Source organism: Pangasianodon hypophthalmus, chromosome 15 (assembly GCF_027358585.1).
Source record: "Pangasianodon hypophthalmus isolate fPanHyp1 chromosome 15, fPanHyp1.pri, whole genome shotgun sequence".
Lineage (NCBI taxonomy): Eukaryota > Metazoa > Chordata > Actinopteri > Siluriformes > Pangasiidae > Pangasianodon > Pangasianodon hypophthalmus.
The window spans coordinates 19,132,017-19,145,014 of NC_069724.1; positions in this window are offsets into that span (position 1 = coordinate 19,132,017).

A 12,998-nucleotide genomic window follows, 5' to 3' on the forward strand; every position below is an offset into this window, starting at 1 on the left:
TTGTCGACAGGTTGGCATTGACAGATTTCTAAGTTTCAGAACTCAAATGACAGTTTTATTTTGTTTGAGACATTCTAAAACGGTTAAAGTGAAAAACGCTCAACGTGGCTTAATGTACTAAATCTCACACATTTCCCTTGTCATAAACCCTGTCTACTGCTAAGACAATGGCACTGTAATCCAAGCGGAAAGACAATATTTTCACATTAAGCGTTTTCTCCCTAGAAACTCGTTATAAAGAAAACTCTTAACGTGGCTTAATGTATTAAGACAGTGAGATTGGAGGACCAAATTTAGTATACACCTTGTTAATGAAGCACACTGTGTAGAATCTGAACGCAACTCTCAAAGTTTCACATTAAGCGTTTTCTTTGTAACAGGTTTCTATGGGAAACACTTAACGTGAAACTTTGGTGTTGCGTTCAGATTGTCGGCTGATTGTCATTTGCTTGCCTGTACATAGCATGTTTTATTAATAAGGTGTATACTGAATTTGGTCCTCCAGTACCACTGTCTAAATGCATTAAGCAATGTTAAGCATTTTCTTTATAATGGTTTTCTATGGGGGAGACAACGCTTAACATGAAAATATTGTCTTTCCACTTGGATTACGGTTTAGTACATTAAGCCACGTTAAGCGTTTTTCATGTTAAGCATTTTAAAATGTCTCTTTTAGGACATGAAGCCATGTTAAACATTTTTCACAATAAGCATTTGTAAAATGTCTCTCTTAAGACATTAAGCCATGTTAAGCGTTTTTCCTGTTAAGCGTTTTAGAATTTCACTTTTGTTTGATTGTATTAAAATGCTCCAAGAACAAAACTGGTTAGGGCTGTGACATCAGTAAAATGATCAGTATGAAGGTGTCTTGTGATAGAGAAACCTATAATAATTTATCATAATCTTTTTAACAACAACATTTTTGTAAAATAGGCTATATCATCAGTTTGCAAGTATTCAGTAGTTGTTTTCACTGAAGATTGAAAAACTGTCACCTGGTCTTTTTCCAATCTTCATCTGTCCAGTTTCGGTGAGCCTGTGCCCACTGTAGCCTGTGCCCACTGTAGATATCTGTTCTTGGTTGACAGGAGTAGAACCAGATGCCTTCTTCTAGTCAAAGTTCAACATGTTGTGCATTCTGAGGTGCTTTTCTGCTCACCACAGTTGTAAAGAGTGATTATTTGAGTTACTGTTGCCTCTACAAACTTCTGCATGAAAATCCCAGGAGCACTGCACTGCTGATATTTTGGCTGATTGGATAATTGCATAAATGAGCAGGGGTTTTTATATTAAAGTGGCAGATGAGAGTATATAATATATAATCCTATTCACCCAGAGTAGTTTCAGTCATCTTTAGCAGCAGTACATGCTTTGTAGTGAAGTTGCTTGCCTCATTAACATTTTGCTTGCACATTGCTGACTTTGAGTTACGGACGCTTATACGATGTGCTGTATTAGAAGCTTTTTCATTTAGGAAAAAAGATATTGGTCATATACTTTTTTTTTAGTGTGTATCTTAGTGTGTATTAGTGCACTTAAAATGCCATCTTATAATGTGTTATTATATTATATGTGTTAATATATGATAGGTGGATTTTTTAGCCAGTGTGGTTTCCAGGTACAACAAAACAGGGGACTGGACAGCACACTGGAGCTTTCATTGTCTGTTGATTGGTCCAGCCCTGTGAAGAATTGCCTCATGGAGAAAACAAAGTGCAGAATGGAAAAACTGTAGTCAACAGGGATGGGATTAGCGAAAGTCTAAAAGGGAAGTATTCTTTTCACTCCATTAGAGAAAACTGTTCTCTTAGCAGTGAGGAATGTTAAGCATTTTACTAATTGATTTAAACGTTGCTGTGTACCTGCAGGCGATGGCCCTGTTTTGTCACACACCTGCATGACACCGGTGTTTTTCTTCTGGTACCTCCCATTCGCCCTGTTGAGCTGTTTTATTTAGGACAGGAATATAGACAGGTGTGTTTGTATCTCGGGTAAATGCCAGGCTTCTCTGACACGTGTTCCACCCTAAGAGGGAATGCATGGCGTGCCGATCCATCACTGGCCCCACCTGCTTTTTTACATCCTCACTGGTTTTCATCCCTGTTAGTGTGCTTTCCACTGTGTAGTCATGACAGTGGCTATATATGTATATATATATATATATATATATATATATATATATATATATATATATATATATATATATATATATATATAAAATGTGTGTGTGTGTTTACTGTTGCATTGTGTTTTTTATTGTTTTATTGTGTTTGCTATTGTTTCATTTATTGTTGCATCTTGTGATTCTATGTGACTGATGTGAAGCCTTGCCTTATGTTATTGGTCCTCCAACCACTGCTTAGCAACCGTTGCTTTTGTACATTAGAAGAACATTTAGAAGGCGTACCAGCGTTTTTCATCGACATATTTTGAATTTGAAGGAGAGGCGAGGTGTCTTCTATTATTTTCACCACTTCAAAAAAAAACAGAGAATGAACTAATGGATTCTATGGATTAGTCTGTGTGGTAGAAGTTATCATCAGCTGAGCACAGACCCCATAACCAAACACAACTATTTGGGTGGAGTCTGAAACAATCCACACTTCTCAATGACTGTGAGCTCCATTTTTCAGAAAAGTCTAGGTCTGTATAGTAGCAGTAACCAAGCACGGGTGGAGCACGGGACCGGTCAGTAGCCATTCAGAGGTTTACAGATGTTATGATGATTATTGCAATTAATTATGGAATTATTTTTGTGTATATATATATAGGCAGGCACCCTATATTTTTTAGTGCAAACCAAACTTTGTTATAGATTTATATTTCATGACTTCTACAGTACAAAAACGTTTTAGATTTCCAAACATTAGTTTTCCAGCACAAAATTAAATGTCACAGAACAATGTTTGTTGCTGCTGGGTTTTGCTGCAAAAATAAGAAGCAAATGTGACTAGTATGATATGTAAAATATGACAAGTCTCCAGAAGAACTGCGGCTGTTTCTGCAAGATGTTCAGTAAAACTTACAGCTCATTTCCTTATAAAACCAGCACACTGTACCTGAGACTACCATTTTTTTTTAAAGCAACAGGCTGTCACAACAAATATTGACTTTGTTTCATTTATTACTGTTTACTGCTCTTTATAGTTTTTTTAATGTAGAAACATTTAATTTCATTATTTTTGAAAGCATCATTGCTCTACAGCATTTCTTTGCACATGCCTTTTCTTTGCACAAGACTTTTGCACAGTACTGTGTATGTATATATAGTAAAGCAGTCCAAATGCTCACATTTCCCTTCTAGTCATGTAACTGGAGACAGAGGCACAGTGTTGCAAGCTTTGTACCCAGGTGGAATGTAGTTAATAAATACCTGGTACCATTTTTATGTACCGTAACCAAAGTATGCTCAAAATGAAGGTGTTGTCAGAGTTAGTATGTCAACATAGCACATTGCTAAGACTGACACACATCATTCTAATTTATAACATTCCATAATGACTCCTTCATTCCTAATGCAAATGGGAAAAAAAAGGTTTTTGGACTAGAAACATAGTTTTATTCATGTGCAATTAAGGGCTGAGAACAGGAAAACTCTGGGTCTACATGAGTTTCTCAGTAACTTGATTTTTTTTTTCCTTTTTTCTTTTTTTTTTTAAGATTATTGTGAGTCTACTTTTGTGTAGAGAGGTGGTCACATCACTAGCTTTTAATAGTTTTAAAGTTGCTTGTAAGTAGTAAAGCTGTTCTATTGACTAGCGAAGTGGCACTGATCAACACTACGTTACACTACATTACTTTTTCTTATCTAAACTGATTAGTGGTTAATGTTGGTTTTGTGCTATTGAGTGTATCTGGACCTTGTGGACTTGACATATTCAGCATTATGCTTGGACTGTATTCTGCATTCACTGTATTCACTTATGAGTTGCTAAACATAAAAATGCTGAAGTTTCATATAGCTAGAGTCATATATGAGCCTTTTTAGAGTGAAACTATGGCTCCATGGTGAAAACGTACTAATGAGCATAGGCTGCTCCTAAGTTGTGGCAGTGAATTTGTTTATAAATATGTAATTATTCTAATGTAGTTGGGTTTCAATGCATATTATTTAGGTTAACGTATGTATTGTTTATTCTGTGATTACCTTTATTTAGTGCATAGGATTTCCCCAAAAAATATTAAGTTGCCTTAGCATGTAAGTCAATGGGGCACCACGTAGCAGGGTCAAATTTAGCCAGGTAATTAGAGTCAGGTAAAATGTGCTGATTATCAATTATGTGTTATCTTCTTGTCCTTTTAGCATATGGCATTTTACTTATTAGTTCCTCATCTGCATGGAAAACTGGTCGCCTGACATTTTTCCTTCTTTTCTCAACAGTTATTTCTCAGGTATGATTGTAGCTTCTGTGTTCAGGATAATTAAGTAGCTCACACTTACACTTTCTTTGGCTGACATTTGTCAGATTGTTACCTTTAAATTGGAAACTTTATGCTGCACAGTGAACTCATAGCACCACCACATAGTGCCATTCTTAATGTTTTTTCCTTGGTTGTGTGTCCTAAACTAAAGCTGTTCATTTGTAGGTGTTAATCAGTCATAGTGATAAAATTACTGTAAGATCCTCGTATTACTGTGAGAATGCTTTTAGTTTTAAGAGACCCTTAAAATCTGAACATCCTGTTCTTACATTTAACATGTGATTAATATCTGATAGGGATCTAATTATTCCACACCTCTACATGGTATGTTTAATGATAACTAGTCAGTTAAAACACTTTCTGACCATTGTTGGTAATGAAATCAGATTGTAGCATATTATCCTGATTATACATGAAACCAAATAGTACATTTTTATCTGTAGAGTGTGCTTAGGATTTCAGGTGTGGTTTAGGTGTGGTACCAGGGACATCACTCTCAAACATCTCTTGTAGGAGGGTGTGTCGTGTTTAAAAAAAAAAAAAAACAAAAAAAAAAAACACAGAGACGGTCTGTCTAGACGCCCATGCATACGGATAGACGCTGATACTTCTGTGTGAATCACGTCATGTGATTCAGTGCTTCTTTGTAGATTTTATCTGTTGAGTAAACATTATTTTGTCTTCTTTACTAAGGTAAAGCTTGTAAATTTAAAATCTAATCTTAATTCAAAATATATATATATTTTTAACCATTACTGTAGGATCTACACCATATTCGTTGCCTCAGGTGCTGAAGTCATTTTTGTGTGCTCTTCTTAGTAGAGAGGATAATTAAGGTTAATAGGCTAAAACAGGCCAGAAAGACGTCTTGTGACCTTTACATTATAAGGATCTATCTGGGTTAAGAATTGGAAATAGAATCCTATAAGATTTGTAATACTCAGGTCATGGTTTGCTTCAGAGAATACACAGTAATTATTGCATGTGTATGTGGGATTGCCTGAGATTGAATCCTAAGATTCACTATCAGTCACCTCAGAACTTTTCAGATATCTTTTATTGTTGTTTCCTTTTGCATGGTGTGCATTTCTAGCCTTATTTAAGCAAGACAAATTTTGATTTCAGATCAGTGTAATGAAGTGCATTTGCCTTAGGCTTTAAACTCATTTCTGTATAATCATCCAATTAAATAATGATAACAACACTTGGCATTATTCAGGTTTTTTTTTTTTTTTCTTCAGCAAGGACTACAGATTGACAGACATGAATTCACAGTATGTTGCTGATTTCAGTGGTATACCTGAGGTCATTTGTTTTGTTTAAACATGTCACAACTAATAGCTTCTTAGGTTTTATCTTGAAAAAGTTTAGGGCAAAAAGCCGCACCTTCTTTTTTCATGGTTATACAACTTTTCCTAGCTTTTTATCAGTGTTCTGTGCTCCATTGGAACCATTTCCACACTTCACAGTACAATAGGGAGTAATGTCCTTTGACCTTCAGGCGCTGGTGTGGCTAATTTTTGTGATCACTCAAGCCAATCTTTCATTTGCCCTGGGTTATTTTACTTTCCCTACCATTCTCTCAATATTCCATAGGGCATTTACATTTTTTTTTCTTTTCTTGTCTCTCTTTTTTTTTTCTTTTTGGTTATGAATACAGAGAAGCTGTATAGTTCAGCAAATGTAAATCGGTAACACTTCACATTAAGGTTTCCTTAACTGACATTAATTAATACATGACTTATCCATGAATGTCAGCATTAACACACCATAATAACATGAACAAAGAAACTAACACATGTATTAACTGATATTTTGATGAAATAATAAACCAAATAAGGCAAAGAAAGAACGTCTATATTAACCAATCTTCATCCCATCCATAGAATGAAGATTAGGTCAACAATAACCAATATGAACCAACATTTTAACATTTAACAGGTTAACTAACAAAATTTGAGACCAGAGTTTAGTAAGTTTGTAAACTTGTTTTCAGTCATGGATTGAATAAACATAATCAATGCAGGTGTGATTTGTTAACATTTAAACTAACATCAGTTAATACATTTCTTAATAGACTTTGTAAACATTACTTATACTATGTTGAACATTTGGTAATGTTAATTAAGCAGTAAATGTTAATTAAGTGGATCTTAACATACAGTGTTACCACTAAAACAAGTAAGTGTTTTAGCTTTTGTCATGAATTCCTCAGACATCAGTCTGTGAGGACAGTCCTCTGTATCTTGTGTTGTTCCATCTAATCCTCTGAGTCAGACACTTTTTTACATGCAGTGTATTAGTAAGGAAGGATGATTTGAGAAATGTAATTTGGCAAGGGTTGTAGTTTTTCTTTAATAACTAATGGAATAAAAATAGATGTTGGACCCAACTAACAGTGGGTTCAGCAAAATATTGTGCAAATAATACAACCAGTCCCTAAACTTTTCATTTGTTTCGCATCAGGAGGTAAAAAGGGGAGGTTTGCTAAATCCAGCTGACCACTTTGCAAACAGGAATACATTTTCGCACTCAGCCTTCGTGAATTCTTGGCAAGTGAAGCTAATGACAAGTCAACAAACAACCAACATGCTTTTCCAGCACGGTAAAAGCTGCCATGAAACACGGCAACAACAACAGATCTGTTTTGGGAATGAAGTTGAGTGATTCATCATTAGAAAGGCCTGGAACGCTTTGGGAGAGAGAAAGACAGAAATGTGTAGCCAAATTGTCCTGTGGCTAAATCTACAAGCTGCATAGCTGCATAAGATCCCAATACAACAGAACAAGTGATGAGATAAACGACTAGTCATGTCCAACTGATGGAAAACAGGAGGGGTGCTAGGCTTTTGGCTACACAGTATGATTAATACACTGACCAATCAAATATGACATTTTTGGTACAGCATGGTATTTGCTTAAAGCATTAAATGCTGTAACACTGCGGTGGCCGTACAAGTATTTAATCATTTGGTTAGGAAAACTGCTAGTAGTAAGGAAAGTTGGAATAGTATGTCGTATAGTTGACCTTCAGTAGGGAGAGGCCATTTACAATCATAAACTAGACTTTGGCATCTCATGTCACCTAGAAACAAGGGCGTTTTCTGGAATTTGTTCGGGAGGAGAAGTGACTCTTGGACCAAATTCCTCTCAACTGAGTTGTTTTGTGTTAGCAACAATCATGAACGTTGCAGCATGAGTCCATGAGCCAGTGATGAAGCTGAGATTTGGATGGCAGCCAGTCAGACCAGGCATGTTTATAACAGTAGGATGGCAATGTCAAGAGATTAAATAAGGCCTGTGTAGTCCCAATATCAGTGATGAATTTTAGAAGAACTGGATTATTTACATTTATTTCCCAAAACATAGTCTAAACTTTTCTAAGCTACAAATATTTACAGATTAGCTGGATTAACTGGGAGTTACTGTAACCTAATAATGTGGAAAGATCAGTGCAGAAATCAGTACAATCATTTTCAGATATGGATCAAGTTCAGGACTAAAAATGGTTGGGTCAAGTGGTCTAGGTGGCTACAAAAGGATTTCAAATGTAAATGCATACATAATTGTCCTTCCTTGTATATTTACAGTATTATTTTACTCTGATGGGGTAAAGGACTAAGTTTCAGGTGTGTTTGTGTAGCAGAAGTGAGCTGCTTGTTATGAAGTGCTGTTAAACTGGTTTAAATAACATATCAATTATTGACTGAAGACCATTTGAAGCACAGCGATTACATTGAGGTCTGTCATCATTGTGCTCTAAGATAACTACTATATTGGCATGCACATGGATTTGTTGCATTGTAAAAGAAAACCTTAAATTTATTCTAGTGGAAACCCAACTATGTGGGAATAATATGATGGCTCAATATTGATGAAGGTGAACAAAGCTGTATTGAACACTGCCATGCACCGAGCTCAATCAGCAGTGCTGTGCATTTCTGGATGTACATTAGTAAGTGTTCAGAGTGCACATTTGGGAAAACTGTGTAACTGAACGAATCATTTATCTCAATTAACCTGATTTGCTGAACAGATTTAAGAATTTCAGATTTCATCTGTGAAATGATGATGATAAGACAAGACTAATGGCAGTCTCTTGCCTAAAAATGTTTGATTCAGTTTGATACATACAGCAATATTAATACTACCCTTAGTTTTTCTCCATCTGACCTTTTTTTGTCTCACTTCTGAGTGTACATAAGGGCTCTTTAATGCAATTGTAGGATAGCCCAGTTGAATCAGGTATTCTGCTGTGTAGGGTGATATCTATGTGTACAATATCTTTGTTTACAAAGCATCTTTAGTATTCACTCCGCAGCACATTCACCACTACTGCTGAGTCTCACTCCTGAATTACACACTGATCATCAGACACTATGCCAAAGTGGGCCTCGAGCTTAGAGATTGAGCCACAGCCAGTGAACTTACCTCAGGGTCTGTCTCTGTAAACGACAGGCTGTAGGCAACTAGGCTTCCCTGAGCTCTGCACTTCATTGCACTGTGGCATTGCTGCTAACAGCTTTTGCGTTTGGCCCGTGCCCTCTGCCAGCTTCTTTACTCTTTCAGTTTTCCAACATGGTGGTAAGGAGATTGCCGTCTTCTCAGTGGGCTCTGTAGCCATACCGCCTGCTTGATTCACTCCTCACTGTGGCTGTGCAGTGCCAGAAGATGATGATGCTTAGCCAGTAGTACTATTATACCATTGCAAATGTTCAGGTCCCAACAATTTGGGCACTGATCATGTCCATCATTCAACGTCATCAGCGCTTGGCAGAACAGACAGCTCAGCATCCTGCCCTGATATACACAAAAGGTTGGGAAAGAATTTTAACAATTTACACAAGTTATGAGATTAGATACTCTACATCTATAGCATCCACTACTGGTACGAGCAAAAAGTTCTGAAGGAAACTGCCCTGGAGGTCAGGAACAAAATAATGTAGAGCAGTCTTGTACTCAGTAAAAGAACAACACATTTCTGTTCAGTTCAGAGGATGATATTGCAGTTTTTCTTAGAATATCAGAACTTGCTCTAAAACAACCACATACTTATTTTTATATGATCTTACAATTATGTTCATTCACTTTTTAAAGCATCCAGAAAAAAATGTGGAAATGGAGTTTTGTTTGATTTTCAATAATGATAAACTGTAGCAGAAGAGCATGTTCATAAATGTGCATGTTACCATAAAACTGTGTGTTTATATGTAGAATTTCCATTAGAAGTTAACTAATATTTCATCTATAAATTACACAGCATGTGTTCAAATGGCCTGTCTTGAGTATAGGTGGAAGTGTGGCAATGTAATGATTACAGGTTTATTGTCATTATAAAGGTCTAATGGGTTTTTAATGACTCACCCCTTTATGAATGATGTACCTTTTATGGATTACAGTTAGTGTAAAAAAATAAATAAATAAATAAATAAATAAAAGTCGTGTATTTTACAATCCCATAGTCTCACTCGTAATCTGCCAGCCTCCAAAACGGCACTGACTCTTCTCCCATTGTCTGCAGTTTAAATTTATTTCTAATATTTATGTGTTCACCCTTTCTTACCCTTATTTCTCACTTATTCCCTGTTATTCAGTCACTCTCTCTCACATACCGTCACCCTCCCACACACACACACACACACACACACACACACACACACACACACACACACACTCACCTTGCCTGCTGGAGAGACTAGATGTTTCCTGAAAGCTGCACTGATTGCCGACACTGCCCCACCCTCACACGCCTGTTTTTTTTTCCCTCAAAATCCCTTTCACCTGCACGCCAGGAGATAGAAGTGAGTCACCCAGGTGCATTAAGAGTTGCTTAACTTTATTTTATTGCAGTACAGGTGGATCAGCACGTCATATTTTCAAGGAGGACAGTTCTTAGTATTTAGTTAATGTTTTAATTTATTTTATTCATATCGTACCTCTGTCCTGCAAGAGACTGTATCACAGCTATCATTTTAACATTTATGCATGCTGGCTGGTGAGCTTAGTTTAATGATTTAGCTTTTAGTATTCATAATAAACATTACACAGTATTATTTATAGCTGTGGATGTTGATGAGTGATTTTGGGTTAGTTTAGAACCTATGACATCTTTAAAACTTGATGGTTAGTTTCACACCTTTTGCATAATAATGCTCTCCTATGTTTACACATGCATTGTGACCAGAAAAACGAGTTGTTTAGCCCCCACCCTCCATCCTCCACCCTCCTCCTTCTCTCCTACACTTCTCTTCTCTGTTCTTCTGTTCATTTCTTGCTCCACTATGGAATAGACACAATGAACCTGAGCAGGTAAGACATCACCTGGTGTGTGTGTAATTGTTAATTCTGCAATCATGCATGACAGCTTTAGCTTTATGATGAGAAATTATTTCAATATCAAACTCGCTGGCAAAGACTCAGTTACAGTGTAAAAGCAGTACATAGTGTTTTGGATGATGATCAAGATATCTTAGATGATATCACTCCTTGGCGTGTCTATACACTTACATGTTTGGAGGCTTCTGAGGTTGGTTTTGGCTCTGTCTCAAACACATGAGTTCATATCTAGTTAGTTTTTACCAAAAACATCAGGCATTTTAATAAAACTTCCAGATGCTAGCACACAAGAAACACTTAAATGTATGTGTTATGAAATAATCTAGCTAACTTTAAACCCTATCTGTAACCTACAGCTAGAAGTCATATTATTATTTTAGTGTTCCTCTGTCAGTGTTTGTCTTTAGATGAGTGTGTTGCTTTTACTCTAGAGTGCCATCTCATATGCTACACTACATAGCCAATTAGCAGACACATTTTTCTCAGGTTTTTATTGACTCATCTTTGTTACACAGCATCTATTTACACTATTCCATACAACATGTTCTTTCCCAACAAACTTCTTACAGTAAAGTCTAACAAGAGCTCTTATATGACCCTTGGTTTAGAAGCTGAAACAGGCCAGTTAACATTTTATATAGATGCCTCCATATTTGTTATGAAGTCCTGAAACTACCAAGTATTTGGGTTCTTGATCAAAGCACTTTAGATTAGATACAATTTAGGGAATTTATATTATTAGTATTTGTTCTTTCCCCTGAATGAGATGATATTAGGCACCATTAAACTGTTTGTCTTTGAAATCAATACACCAAACTGCTTTTCTTTTTAATGTTTATGAAATATGTATTTAGAAATGTGTGTTTCAATATGTGCATGTGTTTCTTGTAATACTAAAACTAAAAAAATTTATAGACTTATTTCACAGCAAGGCATTAAAAAAAAATGTGTGCACACACTTGAACTATCTGTTGCATAACTGGTAGGGCAGTTAGAGTTAGTTTGATTGGCATTGGCTGACATGCTCATATATCTCTATAGCTATTTCTGTAGATTAGTGCTTGCAGTCTGTCATTGTGTTACGAAATGGCATTTAAGTAACAAACCAGAAGGTAAACATGATAAGACTTCAGTTTTTAATTAGTTACTGAGTTTGTATTGTGCCTGGCTTCTGTGTCTGTGTATTTCTGAACTTATGAGGATGTCGTACATGGGAGGTTGGATATGTGTCAGTCTTCATACTTGTATGTAATATGAATGTTCGTTGGAGGATAGGAAAAATTAAAAGCTCACATTTCACTAGAGAATGATGGAGCGGATCAATAGTACATGTTTCCGCGTTCTATGCAAGAGATACACTGCTATTAGGTTTTAAAGTCAACCAGATCAGCTTTCAATCTTTCTTCACAGAATAACACTTTAGCTAGCTAAGTAACATGAACTGAAACATTATTTTTAGTTTTATATATAGTTACATGTGAGCTGAATTTCATACCCACAGTGTATGAGAATGAGAGTAGCTGCAGTTCAATTCATCTCTCTCTCCTTCATCTTGCTGCACATCATCACTTTGTTCTCATTATAGCTTTGCATCAGAACTCAATCAGATTTTTTTGACAACACCCACTTCTCATTACATTTCCAGATACAGAGCCAGTACACATCAGTTCATCAGTGTGCCACACATATCCATAAACCCACTCTCTGTGTCACGACACAGATATGTTTCAGTGCAGTTGCAATTATAAATCAGCTTTTTTGGCTCCAGGAACATAAGATTTTGCACATATATTGAATGTGAACTTTCCCATAATCTCTGCCCACCCATGATTTATGACCACTTCCATGTTTGGGGAAATATTTACTAGAGCTTGTTTGTGTGGGAAAGGGAGAGGGTTTGACATTATAGAATTGCTGTAGTAAACAAGGTTGTTCTGGTGGGTACTCTCTCTAGTCTGTGTGAGTGTGTGTGTGAGTGTGGTAACTGGTCAAAGTCAAACTCTTTATTAGACATCATTGATTAGGCTGCTCATTATAATACCATTAATAACTTTACTGAGGAAGCCTTTCTGGCAGTGAAATTCGATATTCATATTATTCATTTTCTTATGTAAATATAGTCGAAAGCTCATCTCACTTGAGAGTACACACACGCACACACTCTCTTACACACACTTTAAACACTAACTTTTAATCTTGTCTCCCTTGTCTTTTTAACTCTCCCAGGGAGAGAATAGAGC